General features: G+C 43.4%; 1 protein-coding gene and 1 pseudogene across 6 annotated transcripts in view; one reads left to right on the forward strand and one right to left on the reverse strand.

Moving 5' to 3' along the window:
- Nucleotides 1-175: 175 nt before the first annotated feature.
- LOC105498488 (small ribosomal subunit protein eS10-like) lies at nt 176-5,060 on the reverse strand (annotated as a pseudogene).
- A 175-nt stretch (nt 5,061-5,235) lies between these two features.
- Nucleotides 5,236-20,142, forward strand: part of LOC105498490 (sperm antigen with calponin homology and coiled-coil domains 1 like) — a 160,733-nt gene continuing 145,826 nt past the window's right edge. For 2 of the 6 annotated variants that reach the window (XR_011613941.1, XM_011770640.3), the window contains exon 1: nt 5,236-5,397. The gene's annotated coding sequence lies outside the window, so the exon portion shown is untranslated. Of the gene's footprint in view, nt 5,398-5,581; nt 5,711-5,873; nt 6,011-9,472; nt 9,650-11,101; nt 11,206-20,142 lie in introns of those variants that run through there. The other 4 variants (XM_011770637.2, XM_071080114.1, XM_011770639.3 and 1 more) reach the window with 4 other exon arrangements.

The following is a 20,142-nucleotide window of genomic DNA, read 5'->3' on the forward strand; positions in this document are numbered from 1 at the left end:
TGCTCATCAGATTATGACCATAAATATCCAGGATCAGACTAATGGCTAAAGAGACGGTGACGCATCAACACCAGGCAGAGAACAAAGCAGATTTTTTTTTTTTTTTTTTTTTGGAGAGCCTCTAGGAACTTGAAAAATACATATGCCACACTCTTAAGACCCGGTGGTTCTTAATCAGGGGTGTTCATTAAAATGCTGGAAAGCTGAAAAGACTTCCAGGTCCCATCCAAGGAGATTTTGCTTCTGATTGACTGGCTAGTGGCCTGGCCATTGGTATTTTGAAAAAGCCCTCCAAGTGATTCTTTTACTTACACCCCAGATAGAAAACCCCAAATTAAAGGTAGAAAAAAACCAGACACCAAATGGCATTTAAATAAATGTCAACTTTAATGCCACAAAGCATCTGATTGCATGTGGACAGAAAGAGAAGGAAAGAGGGTGCTATATCTGGATAACTTAGAAATGTGCTCCCCTAGCAAGATATCTACCAAAATTAGAACCATATTTGAGGATGCTGGTACTGCGAGCAATATACAAATGATGCACGTAATGCCATTTAATATGATCGTATTTTAAAAAATGAGTTGAGTGGTGTTTTCTAGCTGTCAGTTTTTCCAAATATCAATATAGAAATTAGTCTTCTGCAGCTGCAGAGGCAATTCAGTTTCCAGCTTGCTTGCATGTGGCCTAGAGCCATAACGTGGCCCAGAGCATCTCTGATCCACCCCTCCCACAACCACCAAAGCCAGAGACAACCGAATGCCTTGGACCATCTGGTGAGAGATGTAGCTTGTGTAAGAGTCCTGCTGTGAAGTGACAAGAGACTCAAGGCCTAGTTTTGACTTACTGCTAACTTGCTGACACTGCACACTTCCTGAGTGATCTTGGGTGAATCCTTTCACCTCTCTGAAGTTCACTATGAAATGAGAGGTCAATGGTCAAACTTAAACACCTTCAGATGTTGGATAATATCAGTGAGTAAAATGGACCAGGCACAGCACAAAGCGGAAGGGTGCAGACTGTGGCAAGTTGAAAACTTATGCCTCTGTAAAGGGGGCAGCCACCACTCAGTTCCTGCAGATTACTCTAACTTTGCTGAGGACAGTTGCCCAGGTAGTGCACTACAGAAGGGTAACACTTTAGAGGGGGTGTCATTTGCATCATAGATGCAAAATTCACAGGTGAAGACTGATGTAGTTTGTCCCTAAAGTTTTGCTTTGATTTGCAGATATTTATCCATGGCAGTTTCCTGGAAGATGTCTATAGAAGATTTTGAGGAATGGGCACCTTGTAATTTGCTATTAAACTAAACCCCAAGGGCCCATTATAAGCCAGCACGGTCCTAGGGATTCCACACTCATTCAGTTCCTTTTCATCATAGGAGGTGGGTATTTTAATATCAGGTCCACTATAAGAGGTGGAGGCCGGGCATGGTGGCTCATGCCTGTAATCCCAGCACTTTGGGAGGCCTACGTGGGCAGATCACTGGAGCCCAAGAGTTTGAGACCAGCCTGGGCAACACGGTGAAACTCTGCCTCTACAACACATAAAAAAATTATCCGGGCTTGGTGGCATGTCCCTGTAGTCCCAGCTACTCGGGAGGCTGAGGTGGGAGGATTACTTGAGCCCGGGAAGTCAAGGCTGCAGTGAGCTCAGATTGCACAACTATACTCCAGCTTAGGCCACAGAGCAAGACCTTGTCTCAAAAAATAAAACAAAACAATAGAAAGAAAGAGAAAGGAACAGATCAATATGTACAATAAAGTACCATTTGTATTTTTTTTAAAAAGCAAAAGAACATATTTATTTGGATATTTGTTTATATTCATAAACTATCTCTAGAAAGATACCAAGAAACTGAATATATTTGGTTGCATCTGAGAAACTACAGGAATAGGGATGGGGTTGAGATGGCGCCTTCTGAATTTTGAAATATAAAAATGTGTTGTCTATTTAGAAATAAATGGGCTAGGCGTGGTGGCTAGGCCAGGTGCGGTGGCTCTCGCCTGTAATCCCAGCACTTTGGGAGGCCAAGACTGGCGGATCACTTGAGGTCAGGAGTTTGAGACCAGCCTGGCCAACGTGATGAAACTCAGTCTCTACTAAAAATATAAAAATGGCCAGGCGTAGTGGCTCACCTCTGTAATCCTAGCACTTTGGGAGGCTGAAGCGGGAGGATTACCTGAGGTCAAGAGTTTGAGACCAGCGTGACCAACATGGAGAACGCCCATCTCTACTAAAAATATAAAATTAGCCTGGTATAGTGGTGCATGCCTGTAATCGCAGCTACTCAGGAGGCTGAGGCAGGAGAATTGCTTGAACCCGGGAGGTGGAGGTTGTGGTGAGCTGAGATTGTGCCATTGTATTCCAGCCTGGGCAACAAAAGTGAAACTCTATCTCAAAAAAAAAAAACACAAAAAAACCAAAACAAAAAAACCCACAAAAATTAGCTGGGTGTGGTGGCAGGTGCCTGTAATTCCAGCTATTCGGGAGGCTGAGGCATGAGAATCACTTGAACCTGGGAGGCGGAGGTCACAGTGAGCCAAGATCAGGCCACTGCACTCTAGCCTGGGCAACAGAGTGAGGCTCAATCTCAAAAAAAATGATAAATAAATATTATTAAGACAAAAATCACGACGACATTACATAAACCAGGTTATGCCAGTGATTTTTGAAAATATCAAAACAGTTTTATAGAAAAATATAACTTCAGGCCAAGTGAGGTGGCTAACGCCTGTAATCCCAGCACTTTGGGAGGACGAGGTTGGTGGATCACCTGACCTCAGGAGTTCAAGACCAGCCTGGCCAACATAGTAAAACCCCAACTCTACAAAAAATACAAAAATTAGCTGGGTGTGGTGGCTCACGCTTGTAATCCCAGTTACTCAGGAGCCTGAGGTAGGAGAATCACTTGAACCTGGGAGGCGGAGGTTGCGGTGAGCCGAGATCGCGTGACTGCAGTAGAGCCTGGGCAACAGAGAAATTCTGTCTCAAAAGAAAAATATAACTTCAAAAAAAATGAAGTAGGAAGAAACAGAAAAGTTTGTCTAGATCTAGAACCATTAAAAGAATTGAAGGTTTATTTTAAAATCTGTATCCCATCCCTTCAAAAATCTCACAAAAAACAAAACCAAAGAAAAGCACCTGGCCCAGATGATTTTATAGACAAGTCCAGCAAACATTAAAAAGAACATGAAGTTTTTATCTTCTACATAATTTTTAAAAATTAATTAATTAATTAATTTTTGAGATGAAGTCTCACTCTGTATCCCAGACTGGAGTGCAGGGGCATGATCGCGGCTCACTGCAACCTCCACTTCGGAGGTTCAAGCGATTCTCCTGCCTCAGCCTCCAGAGTAGCTGGGATTACAGGTGCACCCAGCTAATTTTTTGTATTTTTAGTAAAGATGGGGTTTCACCATATTGGCCAGGCTGTTCTTGAACTCCTGACCTCAGGTAATCTGCCCACCTCAGCCTCCCAAAGTGCTAGAATTACAAGTATGAACCACAGTGCCCAGCCTATATCATCTTTCAGAAAAAGAAGCAAATGGAATTCTCCCCAACTCATTGTGAATTTAGTGTAGGCTTAATACCAAACCAGACATCAATAGTACAAGGAGGTAAAAGTATAGACTAACTTCTTATGGACATATATGCAAAAATGCTAAATAAAATATTAGCAAATAATCCAGCAATGGATTAAACATGTATCACGACCACGTTGTCGTTTTTAGGAAATTAAGATGATGTAATAAAAGAAAAAACTATTAAAGTAGTACAAACTATCAAAGGAAAAACACCTGTATGATCATTGCAACGGGGTCATTTGTGACATCATATAATTTTTTTTCTTTTTTTTTTTTAAGTTTTTTGACTGTAAGTTTATTCAATGCAAAACAATCCTTTTCAATTTTACTGAGGTGGCTGACTGCGTCCACGACCAAATCCGCCTGTAAACTGGAATTCGGTTGTTGACCCAGTCCCAGCCTGGGCTTTCTTGTCAGCACCAGGAGGCACAGCACTCCCTCTGTATGTATCTCTGTCGGCTTCCCTCTTGTGAGTCTTGCAGGTCGCTCACCCTCCAGACCTTCAGGACCAGGCCTGCCAGTCCCTGGACGGCTGCAGTGTAGGGTGGCAGGCACAATCTCCGGGGGCAGATGAAGATAATCACGAAGATACTGGATACCCTCATTGATAAGGTACCAGTAGAAATGTCTCCAGGCAAACTGTTCCTTCATGTAGTAGCCTCCGGACTTGAAAGACTGCATGGCCTTCATGACATGAACGTTGAGCACATTCTTTTTTTTTAATTTGAGATAAGTCTCACTCTGTCGCCCAGTCTGGAGTGCAGGGGTGCGATGTTGGCTCACTGCAACCTCCGCTCCCTGGGTTCAAGCAATTCTTCTGCCTCAGCCTCCCGACTAGCTGGGATTACAGGTGTCTGCCACCGCGCCCAGCTAATATTTTTGTATTTTTAGTAGACACGGGGTTTCACCATCTTGGCCAGGCTGGTCTTGAACTCCTGAACTCGTGATCCGCCCACCTCGGCCTCCCAAAGTGCTGGGATTACAGGCGTGAGCCACCGCGCCTGGCCGGGCACATTCTTATTTGCCAGTTCCAGGTGCTTAGGCAGGTGGACATCCTTCTTGACCACGGTGACTTCCTCCTTAAAAAGGAGTTCATAAATGGCAAGCCTCTTCTTAGGCATAAGCATTCTGGGGAGGAGCAGCCGTTAAGGCGGCAGGGTGGTCCGGATGGGGGGCCGATGGAACTCGAACTCTACCAGAATTTCTTTAATATTATATATATATATTGCTCGCTTATTTGTCTGTTCCTTATGTACCCGGAGCGCCAGTAGGACAGGGCTTTGTGTTTTCCTCACCACTGTCTGGCTCATGCCTAGGACAGTCCTTGGCACACGGTAAACACGCTGAGGAGCGCCTTTGGGACTAGCTGACTCTGAGCATCATTCCGCAGGGTCCAGTGGGGCCTCTGAAGCGACCGGTCTTGCCAGGCTCCAGCCCAAGACCTGACGCATGCGCACTGGCTGGCCGGCTATTTTTTTTTTTTTCTTGAGCGACCGAGTAGCAGGGCGCCTGCGCGACCCAGTGCCGGAGGAACGCGAGCTAGAGATTGGGGGGGACAGCAGCGCCTGCGCAGTGAAGGAATGTGGGCGGGGCTCACACGGCGCCTGCGCAGGCGGCCGCAGGCCCGCTGGGCGCGAAGGGGCGGGCCAAGGGCGGGGGCCGCGAGGGAGGCAGGGCGGGCCCGGCAAGCGGCGCCGCGGGGTTGGCTGCTGCCCTGAGGCCGGACTCAACGGGTCTCTGCTGAGCCACCGGGTGAGCTCTCCGCCCAGCCCAACCAGGAGATTGCGAGGGAGCGATGCGGTGCTGCGCGGTAAGAGTCACGGCCGGGTTCCCGCAGTGTTCGCTGGCGGGTTGGTTTATCGCCTCAGCGCCGCCCGCGCGGCAGCGCCCGGGCGTCCCCGCAGACCCCGGCAGGCCCCGCGCCTGCGCCGTCCCTACTCCTGGGCCCCTCCAGTGTGTCCCGCGCCTGCGCCTTTCTCTTCCCGCGCCGTCCTCATTCTGGGCTCTGGGGCTCTTGGGACTACCCGCAGCCTTCGCCGCGCAGACCCACGGGCCTCTGTCCGTTGGTATTGGGGTTCATCTGGTTCTGCGACCCTGCTTGCGGCTCGTCTGTGTGCTGACAGGTCGGGTGCGACCCTCGTGCTTGCCTTTCGGGCGCTACAGGAGAGGCTGGGGCTGCCGCCCCATCTCCTGGGTCCCCCGCCTGGGGCGGGGACGGCGTTGTTCAGTGGCCCCAAGGGCGCAGCGCGGGCAGCAGGGGCCGCGGGCGGCGGACCCCGGGCCTGCTGCGGGTGCTGCTTCTGCTGTGGCCGGCGCCCCAGGCGGACGGAACGTCCTTTCTTCTTGAGAGGAGGTTAATTGCATCAGGTTGGATATGAATAATCCGGTGCCTGGCTGAGGAATTTTGCGTTTCCAGGAATTTGGTAATTGTAGTACCTTAAGTAGTTAAGTCTAAGACATCATAGTCACCCGGCACGTTGGGCAAGCTGTCCTGGAGATGACGAAAAGAAATCAGTTTCCAGTAGTTTTAGCACATTTACAGAACACGCAAAAATTCTGTGATCATTCAAATGCAGGGAACCTTGATTTGTTGATGTCCTTGATCATTTGTCCCAAGTACAGGAAGGGCGAGGAAAAGATTCCCGTGAATACTGCCCAGGTGATTTCAGGGAACAGTGTTTTCTTTTGTCCAAAGAGCCTCTTAAGCCATTGATAATATTTCCCAAGCTCATAACAGATACAAGCCTTTAAAAAATGACGATTGCTCTAACCCAGTAGGACACATCTTGCGATGAAATCAGAGCTATAGGCTTTGTAGACAACAGCAGTCATTTCTGGTGGCTTCGGGGAGTAGAGGGGGACTGCAGTTTTGCCAATATAGGTGATACCAGAGGGACTTTAGTAATTTTTTCTTCATAATTAAAAGCCAAGCCAGGCGCGGTGCCTCACGCCTGTAATCCCAGCACTTCCGCAGGCGGGGGCCAGCGAATCACCTGAAGTCAGGAGATCAAGACCAGCCTGACCAACATGGTGAAATCCTGTCTCTACTAAAAATACAAAAATTAGCCGGGCGTGGTGGCACGCGTCTGTAATCCCAGCTACTCAGGAGGGTGAAGCAGGAGAATCGCTTGAACCGGGGAGACGGAGGTTGCAGTGAGCCATTTTGCGCCACTGTACTCCAGCCTGGGCGACAGAGCCAGACTCCGTCCCAAAAAAACAAAAACTAGACATAACAAGGCAGAGCGTGGTGGCTGACGCCTGTAATCTCAGTAGTTTAGGAGGCCGAGGCGGGCAGATCACTTGAGGTCAGGAGTTCGATAACAGCCTGGTCAACATGGTGAAACCCCGTCTCTACAAAAAATGAAAAATTAGCCGGGCGTGGTGGCACATGCTTGTGATCCCAGCGGCTCGAGAGGCCAAGGCAGGAGAATTGCTTAGGAGGCAGAGGGTGCAGTGAACCGAGGTCTCGCCACTGCATTCCACCCTGGGCGACAGAATGAGGCTCCCTCTCAAAAAAGGAAAAAAACCCCAAAACACAGCCATTACAATATACATGTATGTTATAAAATAAACCAATATAGAAGGGTATATAGTGAAAGGAGAAGAACTGTTGGTAAAATTGTTTCTATGAATAAATGGCTAATCCAGTGTTTTTTCCTCCAGAAAAACACCTTTTCCCCTTTGATTTAGTGTACACCACACAGAGTCGCTTAGCCGACTCAGCGACTTTTTAGATCGCTGGAGAATGCTTCCTGATGGTTGCAGGTGTGTAGGGGTTTCCTTGACATTTTCAGTAAGAAAGTGAATGCTGTGTCATAGGAAAGCTTTATCACTGGTGCACGTTGGCAGCCAACCAAATACTTGAGTGTCAAGTATGGTATCTAGTGATTGGAGAATAACCGTAATAATTACAATTACAGTTGTAGTTAAAGTGAAGTTTGTATCAAAATTTCTGTTTTAAGCATGAACTTTTAGGAGGTGTATCTGCAGTGTTTCCTCCTCAGATGTGATTTGTCTGAAGCAGTGGTTCTCTATAACTGACTTGACTCACAATGCATCTGATATTTCGAATGATTTAAGTGATAGTATCAAAATTACTGTCGTATACATATTTAAATCACATGACTAACCTGCGTGTGGTATTATGCAAACTGCTCAGCTCAGTAAGGGAACAGAAATAAGAAAAAAAGGACAATATTGGGAGTCGTTTTATACAATTAAATTTATTCGATTGAAGGACTGTCCTTTCTAAAAAAGAAGTCCTACTTTCTTGGTGTTAAAATAAAGCATCTTTTATGAAATGATGGTGATAGTAAATGGTGATATATGGTAAATGTAAGTAGCAAATACAAGGTTAGTTATTGTGATTTTTAAAAATAAAGAGAGCCAAGAGTCTCTTGTTTTGCTGCTGTTGTTAGGGAGTTCAGGAAAAAGTTCCTGGGGCTTTTGCTTTTAAGAAGATACAAATTTAGATTATTTCTTTAGAGTAAATATGAGTTTATTTCGAGGTCATTTGTCACAGTCTACTGAGAAATCCATTGAGAAAGCTGTTAAGTTTGCCTGGCATTAAAGATGTTCCTATTCTGATCATTGTTAAATAGATCTTTTCTTATTAGATATAAAATGTCAGGAGATATTTTATTTTGAGACAGAGTTTCACTCTTGTTGCCCAGGCTGAAGTCCAATGGCTCGATCTTGGCTCACCACAACCTCCACCTCCCGGGTTCAAGTGATTCTCCTGCCTCAGCCTCCCAGGTAGTTGGGATTACAGGCATGTGCCACCACCCCTGCCTAATTTTGTATTTTTAGTAGAGACAGGGTGTCTCCATGTTGATTAGGCTGGTCTGGAACTCCCGACCTCAGGTGATCTGCCCGCCTCGGCCTCCCAAAGTGCTGGGATTACAGGCACGAGCCACCTCACCTGGCCCCAGGAGATTTTTTTGTGTTGTGGTGTGCCAACAAAATAAGCCTAGGCAGGGAAATTCCTTCTGGTGGTAGGAATTGTTAGTACTGAATAGACTAGCTGCGAGGTAAAGAAACCCCACGGTGTTTTCTATCAGTTCAGAAATCACTGTGACCTCAGTCTTTTGCTGTGAAATAACATGACCATTAAGAAAGTAGGCTTAAATAATGTATTTTGGGTATGTCGAGGGGGAAGGACAGTTACGATCTGTTCCAAAGTGAACATAAGAGATGATCCCTGTGTCTGTCAAGCCTTTAAAATTTATAGTGCTTTTCTGTTAATCTCAAATAAGGTTTAGAGTTATTGTGGCATAGTCTTAAAACCTGCAGTATATCAAAAGGCACATTTTTAAAGCATCTTGAATTGAAATTAATAATGTAATATCTACTTCTTCAGAATAGCAGTTTTTACATTCTGAAGACTTGACTGCTCTCAGCCACTTCTGAGTTCTCTATTTTCAAGGATAATTTGGTAACTCCATAAAGGAAATCTGTAAATAAGAGAAGAGAGTGAATATCTTTTAACAGTGTTTTTCCTGATCTTTTCTAATATCTTCGTTGTGGTTCTGTCCTTTAGTTTTTGGTTAAATCCTGAGCTTTACTTCTGCCTGTATCTTCCCAAACTATTAATCTGTTCACAGTCACTCTCCCATTTAAACCCTTCAACAGCCCCCCTACCTTCGTAATAAGGTCTCCTTAGCTTGGTATCCAGAACACTTCAATACTGGCCTTTGACCCCTGTTCTCCTTCCCCCATCTCTGTTTAGGTGCTTCACTGAGCTGCAATGAACAGCTCTTGGCCCCTTGAAATCTCTCCAGTCTCCTTGTCTCCCTCTGCTGGAATATTCTTCTCTCACTTCATCTGATCATTGCCTTCAAAACTCAGCTCATTTTCTTATTTCCTTGCCCTTTTCATGTCCCTTGTTTTCCTCCAATTAAATTAATGTTCCAGACTCAAAAGAAAAACGGCTCAGCTCAGGCATTACCTTGTCTGGAAGGCTTCCCTAGTCCTCCTGCCTCCTGCAGACTTGTCTGGTACCCTGTACATTCGGGATTTGGCACACTGTGTCTCGTCTGCGGCCTCCACTGCACGATGAGACCGTAAGTGTGTGGCTTGACGGAAAGTTGTTCAATCTTTTGTGCTGGTACAGTGCTGGGCATGGCACTGTTACAGAGGAAATGGGCCACTTAAATCCTGCCCTTAGGAGCTTTTATTCTAGTTGCACTTGACCCTGCCAGCTGTGAGACACCTCCCAGTAGTGCATACCAACTTTCAAAGTCTATTTAATTGTATCTTAGCGTCTGATTCCAGTCTTATTTCTTGAAGGAGGGGAGTGTCTCTAATGTCTTATTTTAGCACCCAGAGACCAGGTAGGCATCATTTTTGTCCCAAATTCTGGAAGGAATGTGCATTTGGCACAGATTACTTCCCTTTTTTTCTTGTACACCTTTCACCTTTTTTTTAAGTTTGATGTGTTTGAATAGTAAGGGTTTAAGAGATTAAGATTAAATTTCAACTTTGTCTATTGTGCGTATAGCCTAAGGAAAACAAAAAGTTAAAGAGGAAAAATACATTGCCTCTAAAAAGAAGACTCGTTATTAAACTTTTTTTATTTTTAATTGTTTTCAGAGACTGGGTCTCACCCTATTACCCAGGCTGGAGTGGTGAACACAGCTCACCATAGCCTTGAATTCCTGGGCTCAAGGGTTCCTCTTGCCTTAGCTGTCTCACTAGCTGGGACTGCAGGCCCGCACCAGCACACCTGGCTCATTTTCAAAAATTGTTTTGGAGAGTCATGGTCTCACCGTCTTGCCCAGGCTGGTGTGGAACTCCTGGGTTCAAGCAAACCTCCCGCCTTGGCCACCCTAAGTCTTGGGATTACAGGCATTAACCATTGTGCCCAGCCTAAACTTTTTTTTTTTAAATGCTGAGCTGTACACAAAAGAAAGTAAAGGTGTTGGTCAAGCCTCGGAAAGAAGTATGCAAAGAAACTGGTGGCAGCCTGGATGTGATGGCTCATACCTGTGATTTCAGGGCTTTGGGAGGTGAAGAGGAGAGGATTGCTTGAGGCCAAGAGTTCGAGACCAGCCTGGGCAACATAGTGAGACCCTGTCTCTACAAATAAACATTTTATAATTAGCCGAGTGTGGTGGTACGCACCTGTAGTCTCAGCTACTTGAGAGGCTGAGGCAGGGGGATCTCTTGAGCCCAGGTGTTTGAGGCTACAGTAAGCTAGGATCACACCACTGCTCTCCAGCCTAGGCTACAAAGTGAAACTCTGTCTCTAAAGAAAAACATGCTGGTGGCATTGTCAAAATTTGTCAAGAAATAGCCATGACACTGGGCCCAGTGGTGCGCACCTGTAGTGCCAGCTGTTCAGGAGGCTGAAGTGGGAGAATCTCTTGAGCCTAGGAGTTTGAGCTCAGCTTGGGCAGCATTGCAAGACCCCAGTCTCTCAAAAAATAGGTCAATAAGGTTTATTTTAATTAAACAAGAAAAATAAATATCTGCTAAAATTTAAAGCTATTCTATTCTTCCTCTCTCTCTTCTAGTGTTCTCGGGGAAGATCCCAACTAAGCCATTTTCCAGTGGCACCTCTTCCACCATGAATTCCTGAGGCAGTCTGATGGGGCTACTTTATTCCAGAACAATCACCGTGAGACCTTTTCTCCCAATAAATGCTCTTTTCTCTCCTTAATATAATCTCTTGCTTACAAAACACTGGTGTCTCCTTATCATGGTTTGGTTCTACCCCACTGGGCCCAAGAATTCTTGCCCAGGAGCAATTGAATTTTCTTCTTTCATGCTTTTTGAAACTTTGGTGGGGTAGAGCCAATTTTAAATCTTCTGCCCCATTTTTTCGTTGTTTTTCTCTCCCTTCTGCATTTTCTGCAAACTCCATTGAATCATTGCAGTTACTTAGGTTTGCTTCCTCTCCCCCATTACAAACTACTTGATGGATTTTTCAACCCTAGTTCCCTCATTTTTATGATTTATGCTCATTTCTTTGTACACTTAGAGTTGCTCCATCCCCCAACCCATCGCCTCTGGCCCTGGATTATTGTTTTAGTCTTTTATTTTTTGTCTTTTTCTACCCCAACACTTAGCTTCCTCTCCCAGTCTCCTGTACCCTATCACCAGGGTTGTGATTAGCCTTTCATATTATTCCTCATTATCCAGGTATTCATTTGCAAATAAGCATATACTAACAAAATAACAGGTTTATGGAGATAAAATTCACATACTTTAAAGTTCAGGCTTTTAAAATGTACCTTTCAAGTGGTTTTTGGTATATTCACAAAGTTATGCATGGATCACTACTGTCTGATTCCATAACATTTTCAATACCTCAAAAAGAAGTCTGTACTCATTAGTAGTCATTTCACGTTCACCACTCCCTCTGGCTCTGGGCAGTCACTGATCTTTGTGTCTCTGTGGATTTGCCTATTCTAGGTATTTTATATAAATGGAGTCATTCAACATGCGACTTTTTGTCTGGCTGTTTTCATTTAGCATAATGTTACCAAGGTCTATCCCTGTTGTAGCGTGTATTAGCACTTCATTTCTTATATGGCTGAATGATAGTTCATTATTTGTTCATCAGTTGATGAACATTTGCGTTTTTGCCACTTTGGGCTGTTATGAATAATGCTACTGTGAGCAAGTATATACAAGTTCCTCTGCAAATTTTTGTGTGGACATAATCCTTTCACTTCTCTTAGGTATATATGTAGGAGTTGAATTGCTGGGTCGTGTAGTAGCTATGTTAAACATTTTGAGAAACTGCTAAAATGTTTTCCAGAGGTGTACCATTTTACATTCTGTGTATGAGGATTCCACGTTCTCCACTTCCTCACTAGTGTTTGGATTTTGGGGTATACTTTTTAAAAAGTGGGATTAGGCTGGGCACAGTGGCTCACACCTGTAATCCCAACACTTTGGGAAGCTGAGGTGGGAGGATCACTTGAGCCTAGTAGTTTGAGACCACCCTGGGCAACATAGGGAGACCCTGTCTCAACAAAAAATTATTTAAAATAAATTAACTGGGCATTGTGGCACACACCTGTAGTCCCAGCTACTTGGGAGGCTGAAGGACAAGGATTCCCTGAGCCCAGAAGTTTGAGGTTGCAGTGAGACATGATGGCACCACTATACTATAGCCTGGGTGACAGAGCAAGACTCTGCTTCAGGGAAGAAAAAAAAATTGTGGGATCATATTTTTGACACTTTTCTTCTTGTTTTCTTAACTTCATACTTCTGGAAATTCCATTAAATTAGCTGGTATCACTCTAACTCATTGTGTTTAATGGCTTCATAGTAATACTGCATAATATAAATATATCATTCATTCATCAAAGTTAGCAGAAATTGACTGTTACGAGTCAGGCACTGCTCTAAGCACTGAACAAAACACACAAAAACTTTTGCATTCTTAGAGTTTATTTTCCAATGGAGGGGGTGGAGGAAGATAAGAATTTAGGAAATAAATTAATTACATATATAGCATAGGGTTTCACCAGTGAGTGCAGCTTGAATCGTTGGTGGCTTTCTTAATAGTATAAAGTACTAAAGACAAAATTACTCTAAATGGTGTTACTTAAATTACTGTAGTCGGTATTAGTATTAGTCACTTTGCACGTGAAAGCGAAAACACTATCATAAAATGAAAAATAGAAAACAGCTGGTATATGTGGATCTGGAGTTTTTCTAGGACATAAACTGATGAGCTAGAAAAGTAAATGTGTCCATCCTTGGTAGCAAAGTTTGTACATTTATACATTTTATCCAAATCCTCTTAATCTAGTGATTAATAGACACTCTTCACAAAAGGATGAGTGAGGTATATGTGTATGTGTTGGAAGGTTTTGATGGATGCAACTAAGAGTACTTTGGGGAACATGGCAAAACTTTAGGGCCCATTCAAGAGTTGTTTTCTTCCTGAGCTTTTATGTATTTATTATATTGCCCTATTAATTATTGAGATTGTGCCTTACAGTAAAACCTGCTTTAAATTGTTGATGCTGTAATTTAAAATAATCTGGGTCACCTAGAGTGGTTAAGCCTGGAAGAAATTATTTCCTTCCTGCCAGGGCAGATTGTATAGAGATATTCCTGTGCTAATGCCTACTCTGTTGGGCCTAGAAGTAATGCAGTTCAACGTTCCTGTTCTGATTTTTAAAAAAAAATTTGACTTTACTTTTTATTTTATTTTATTTTTATTTAGAGACAGGGTTTCATTATTTTGCACAGGCTGGTCTCGAATTCCTGGGCTCAAGTGGTCTTCTTGCCTCGGTCTCCCAAATACTGGGGCTACAGGCATGAGCCACTGAACCTGGCCTTAACTTTGAAATGAAGTTAGAAATGTACATTTTTTTATTATTATTATTATTATTTTAGAAAATTATATTATTTTAGAAAAATAATAAATAATAATATTTATTATTATTATTTTAGGTCTTGTTCTGTTGCCCAGGCTGGAGGGCAACAATGGTGCAATCATAGCTCACTGCAACCTCCACCTCTAGGGCTCAAGTGATTTTCCAGCCTCAGCATCCTGAGTAGTTGGGACTACAGGTACTTGTCACCACAGCTAATTTTTATTTTTGTAGAGACAGGGTCTCACTATGTTGCCCAAGCTGATCTCGCACTCCTGGGCTCAAGTGATTCTCCTGCCCCCGGTCTCCTAAAGTGCTAGGATTACATGTGTAAGCCACTGTGCCCAGCCTAGAACTGCACGTTTTAGACACACATTTACTCAGCTTTCCTCTTGCCTGCCCAAGACTATCCAACTGTATTTTTGTGCCTCAGAGTCCTTTCACATGTTCTGCTTTTACTGGGAACTCATAGGCAGTAAGATCAAATGCTGACCTTTGAGGCATCTACACACTTCCAAAACCTGCGTCCTCTTTCATATGCCACTGTATTTATTTTTTTTTGAGATGGAGTCTTAGTCTGTTGCCCAAGCTGGAGTGCAGTGGCACGATCTCGGCTCACTGCAGCCTCCGCCTCCTAGGTTCAAGTGATTTACCTGTCTCAGCCTCCTGAGTAGCTGGGATCACAGGCGAGTGCCACCACACCCAGCTAATTTTTATATTTTTAGTAGAGATGGGGGTTTCACCATGTTGACCAGGCTGGTTTCGAACTCCTGACCTTGGCCTCCCAAAGTGCTGGGATTACAGGCGAGAGCCACTATGCCTGTCCTTATTTGCCACTTTAAATTGGAGGAGATGAAAAAATTAAGTATCCCCAAAAGCTCAGGGTTTCCTATTTGGGACTTCAGTTAGAGATCCATTTCTTGGTTTCCAGGCTGGGCACAGTGGCTCACACCTGTAATCCCACCACTTTGGGAGGCCAAGGAGGGAGGATTGCTTGAGCCCAGGAGTTGAAGACCATCTCGGGCAACATAGTGAGACCTCATCTCTACTAAAAATTTAAAAAAAAAAAAAAATTAGTCGGGCATGGTGGCACTTGCCTGTGATCCCAGCTACTCAGGAGGCTGAGGTGGGAGGATCCCTTGAATCTGGGAGATTGAGGCTGCAGTGAGTTGTGATTGAAGCACTGCACTCCAACCTGGGTGACAGAGTGAGACCCTATTTCAAAACAAACAAATAAAAATATTTGTTTCCAAATGGCACGCAAGGCAGGTAGTAATCCCTGAGTGTTAAGTCAGCAGATTTTGCCACTTCATTTTGTGTGCTAACTCAAGAAATCAGGACACCTGATGAGTTGAGGTGTTCAAGCTAAAGCTCTGCTATGCTCCCTACTTCATAGGCTGTTCTGCTTGGGCCTCCCAGTGATGGAGGACTGCCTCTTTGCTCGCTAGAGTCTCTCTAGTTTTCTTTTCTTTTCTTTATTTTTGGAGATGGAGTCTCGCTCTGTCACCCAGGCTGTGGCACAATCTCGGCTCAGTGCAACCTCCGCCTCCTGGGTTCAAGCGATTTTCATGCCTCTGCCTTCCGAGTAGCTGAGATTATAGGCATGTGCCACCACGCCCAGCTAATTTTTTGTATTTTTAGTAAAGACGTGATTTCACCACGTTGGTCAGGCTGTTCTCGAACTTCGGACCTCAAGTGATCTCCCCTCCTCAGCCTTCCAAAGTGCTGGGATTACAGGTGTGAGCCACCACGCCCGGCTGTAGTTTTCCATTCGCCACAGTTTGTGACAGTCTCTACATCGTGAAGTGACAAGTTCCCTTCCCTTTTCCTTCTGCCCCCATCACCTTTTTCTTCCTCATTTCTTTTTTGAATTATGCTGTCTTGAATTGGTGTCTAAAGGATGACATAGCAGACAAGGGGACTGACACATTAACTCTCATGCGTTACTGAGGAATTTCTCAGTGCTCTGTCTGCATCATCTGCTCGCTCTCTCCTTCCTAGATGCTGCCTGCCAACCTGCTTTGAGAAATTGGAAATGAATTGGGGTGTCATCAGCCTCCCCTTGTACATATAGAGATAGCATCTCCAATGCCTTGATTTGCATAATAACAAATAGTGTTTTGCTTACCTACTTCCACACAAACTGCTGATATGGTTAGGATTTGGGAAAGGGGAAGAAGGGAGTTTTGGGTTTTGAGGAGTAGCTGGGACTTGAACAAAGAAGAGGTAGTAATGAACATTCCTGGGGTGAGGGAATTAGCTGAGGGAGAATAAGGCTTATAATAAATTAGGGATTGACAGACTGTCTGTAAAGGGCCAGATAGTAAATGTTTTAGTCATTGAAGACCTTAAGGTCTGTGTTGCAACTAATCAACTCCATCATTGTAGTGCAAAAGTAACCACAGACACTACAGATATGAATGAATGTGACTATGTTTCAATAACTTTTTTTTTTTTTTGAGACAGTGTCACTCTGTTGCTGAGGCTGGAGGGGCAGCGGGGTGATCACAGCTTATTGCAGCCCTGACTTCCCAGGCTCAAGTGATCCTCCCACCATTCTGAGTAGCTGGGACTACAGGCACACGCCACCACGCCCCACTAATTTTTGTATTTTTTGTAGAGGTAGGGTTTCACCATGTTGGCCAGGCTGGTCTTGAGCTCCTGAACTTCTGGGCTCAAGCCATCCACCCTCCTCAGTCACCTTGCAAAGTGTTGGGATTACAGGCATGAGCCTCTGTGTCCAGCCCAAAATAGTCTTTTGATTCTTTTTTTCCCCCAACCATTTAAAAGTGCAAAACATTCTTAGTTTTTGGGCCGAAAAAAGACAAGTGAGGGGTAAGATTTGGCCCTGGATTGTGGTTTGTTGACCCCTGTCGTAGAGGAACAGGAAGCAGAGAGGACTGGTTATAGGGCCTGGGAAACCAAGCCAGAGAGTTAGGCTTAAGGTAGTGTGAAAGAGGAAACCATTTTTGTAATATAATAAAAATTTTAAAGGAAGGATATTTTGTGTTTATATGTGTTCCTGGAAGCATCTCAGTTTTTATTCAAAACATATTTTCACTATGGAAAATTTCAAACATTTACAAAGTAGAGAGAATAATGGAATACCAAGTGATGTATTTATCATCTGCCTTCAACTATTACCAGTCCTAGGTCCTTTGCATTTCTGTGTTTTACAATCAACTTATCACATTCTACAAAAAAGCTGGCTGGAATTTCTGTTGGGATTGTTTTGAGTCTGTAGATAATTTGGGGGGAAGAATTGACTTCATAATAAAATTGAATTTTCCAACCTATGACCATAGTATACTTCTCAATTTATTTAGTTTTTCTTTAATTTTTCTCAACAATATTTTGTAGTTTTCAGTGTACAAATCTTTCCAGTTTTTTGAAGGCATGTGGTCAGATTTACTCCTAAGTATTTCATATATTTTGATACTGTGAATTTCAGCTTCCAGTTATTCATTGCAGATATGTAAAAATACACTTGGTTTTTGTATATTAATTTTGTATCCTGAGACCTTAATGTAATTCATTGTCAAAGCTTTTTTGTGGATTCCATTGGCTATTCTGTCAATGCTGTCTGTGAATAAAGAGATGTTTACTTTTTTCTTCCCAATCTGAATGCCTTTTTTTTTTTTTTGCTTCCTTTACTGCACTGGCTAGAACTTCTAAGTACATAATGAATAGAAGTATAACTGCCCAGTTGGTTCACCTTGCCCACCGCCTAGACAGAGCCGATTCATCAAGACGGGATTTGCAATAGAGAAAGAGAAATTCAGGCAGAGTCTGCTGGGTGGGAGACCAGAGTTTTATTATTACTTAAATCAGTCTCCCTGAGCATTTGAAGAGCAGAGTTTTGAAGGACAGCTTGGTGGGTTGGGGGAAGCCAATGGGCCAAGAGTGCTGACTGGTTAGGGATGAAAAGGGAGTTGAAACTGTCTTCTAGCACTCAGTCAGTTCCTGGGTGGGGGCCACAAGATCAGATGAGCCAGTTAATCCATCTGGATGGTGCCAGCTGATCCATCAAGTGCAGGGTCTGCAAAATATCTCCAACACTGATCTTAGGAGCAGTTTAGGGAGGGTCAGAATCTTGTAGCCTTCAGCTGCATGACTCCTAAACCGTAATTTCTAATCTTGTGGCTAATGTGAGTCCTATGAAGGCAATCTAGTGCCTAAGCAAGAAGGAGGTCTGCTTTGGGAAAGGGCTGTTACCGTCTTTGTTTTAAACTATAAACTAAGTTTCTCCCAAAGTTAGTTCAGTCTACACCCAGGAATGAGCAAGGACATCTTGGAGGTTAGAAAGCAAGATGGGGTTGATTAAGTGAGATCTCTCACTGTAGCTCAGTCATAATTTTGCAAAGGCAGTTTCAATCGTGATAAGAGTGGATTTCCTTGTCTCATTTTTGATCCTATGGGGAAAATATTCAGTCTTATGTCATTAAGTATCATATTTCATATATGCTGTTTATCAAGTTTAGTAGGTTCTCTGTGGAGTTTTGTATTTTTTTAAATCAGGAATGAATGTTGGGTTTTGTTTAGTGTTTTTCTGTGTGTATTGAGAAGGTCATATGGCTTTTCTGTTTTAGTTTACAATGTGGTGAGTTACACTGATTTTTGATTTTTTTTTTTTTTTTTTAAGATGGGGTTGCACTCTGTCACCCAGGCTGGAGTGCAGTGGCATAATCCCAGCTCACTGTAACCTCCGCCTCCTGAGTTCAAGCAATTCTCCTGCCTCAGCCTCCCAAGTAGCTGGGATTACAGGTGTGCACCACCATGCTCGGCTAATTTTTGTATTTTTAGTAGAGGCGGGGTTTCGCCATGTTCCCCAGGCTGGTCTTGAACCTCTGACCTCAAGTGATCCACCCACCTCAGCCTCCCAAAGTGCTAGGATTACAGGCGTCAGTCACTGTGCCCGGCTGATTTTTTTTTTTTTTTTTTTTTGAGATGGAGTCTTGCACTGTTGCCCAGGCTGGAGTGCAGTGGTATGATCTCAGCTCGCTGCAAGCTCCTCATCCTGGGTTCATGCCATTCTCCTGCCTCAGCCTCCCGAGTGGGTGAGACTACAGGCGCCTGCCACCACGCCCGGCTAATTTTTTGTATTTTTAGTAAGAGACGGGGTTTCACCGTGTTAGCCAAGATGGTCTCGATCTCTTGACCTCGTGATCTGCCCGCCTTGTCCTCCCAAAGTGCTGGTATTACAGGCATGAACCACCACGCCCAGCCTGTTCGGCTGATTTTTGAATGTTAAACCAACCTTGCATTTGTGGGATAAACCCTACTTGGTTATGATGTATTATCCTTTTTTTCTAGATTGTTAGACTCAATTTGCTAAAATTTTGTTTGTAATTTTAACATTTATTTTCATGAGAGGGATGGGTCTGTAGTAATGTCTTTATCAGATGTTGGCATCAAAGTCATGCTGGCTTCATAGAATGAGTTGGGAAATATTCTCAGTTTTCTGGACGAGTTTGTAAAGAATTTGTTTTATTTCTTTAGTGGAATTCCTGAGTGAATCCATCTATGCCTGGGGTTTTCTTTGTAGGAAAGTTTTTAACTACAAATCCAGTTTCTTCAATAAATACAGAACTATTCAAGTTATTTATCACTTTTTGAGTGAGCTTCGATAGTTTGTCTTTCAAGAAATTCATTTATTTTATCTAACTTCTTGAATTTACTGGCATAAAGTGGTTCCTAATAGTCCCTTATTATCCTCTGATAGCTGTAGAATCTGTAGTGTTGTCACCCCTTCCATTCCTAATGCTGGTAATTTGTGTCCTCTCTTTTTTTTCTGAGTGTGGCTAGAGGTTTATCAGTTTTATTGATCTTCTCAACCCATTTTTGGTTTCATTGATCTCTGTTTACGTTTTCTATTTCATTGATTTTTGCTTAGATGTTTATTCTTTTCTTTCTTCTCCATACTTTGTGTTTCATTGCTCTTCCTTTTCTTGTTTCTTAAAGTAGGAGCTGATTTGAGTCTTTTCTTCTTTTCCAACATAGATGTTTAGTGTTATAAATTTCCCTTTACTGCTTTAGGGGTAGCCCACAAATTTTGACATGTTATGTTTTCATTTTAAGTTCAAAACACATTCTCATTTTAAGTTCAAAACACATTCTAATTTCCCTTTTGGTTTCTTCTTTAGTTCATAGATTTAGAAGTATGTGAGTTCCCGAGTATTTCAGAATTTTCAGAGATATTCCATTATTTTCTAATTTAA

This window comes from Macaca nemestrina, chromosome 15, assembly GCF_043159975.1.
Source record: "Macaca nemestrina isolate mMacNem1 chromosome 15, mMacNem.hap1, whole genome shotgun sequence".
In the NCBI taxonomy this organism is placed as follows: Eukaryota; Metazoa; Chordata; class Mammalia; order Primates; family Cercopithecidae; genus Macaca; species Macaca nemestrina.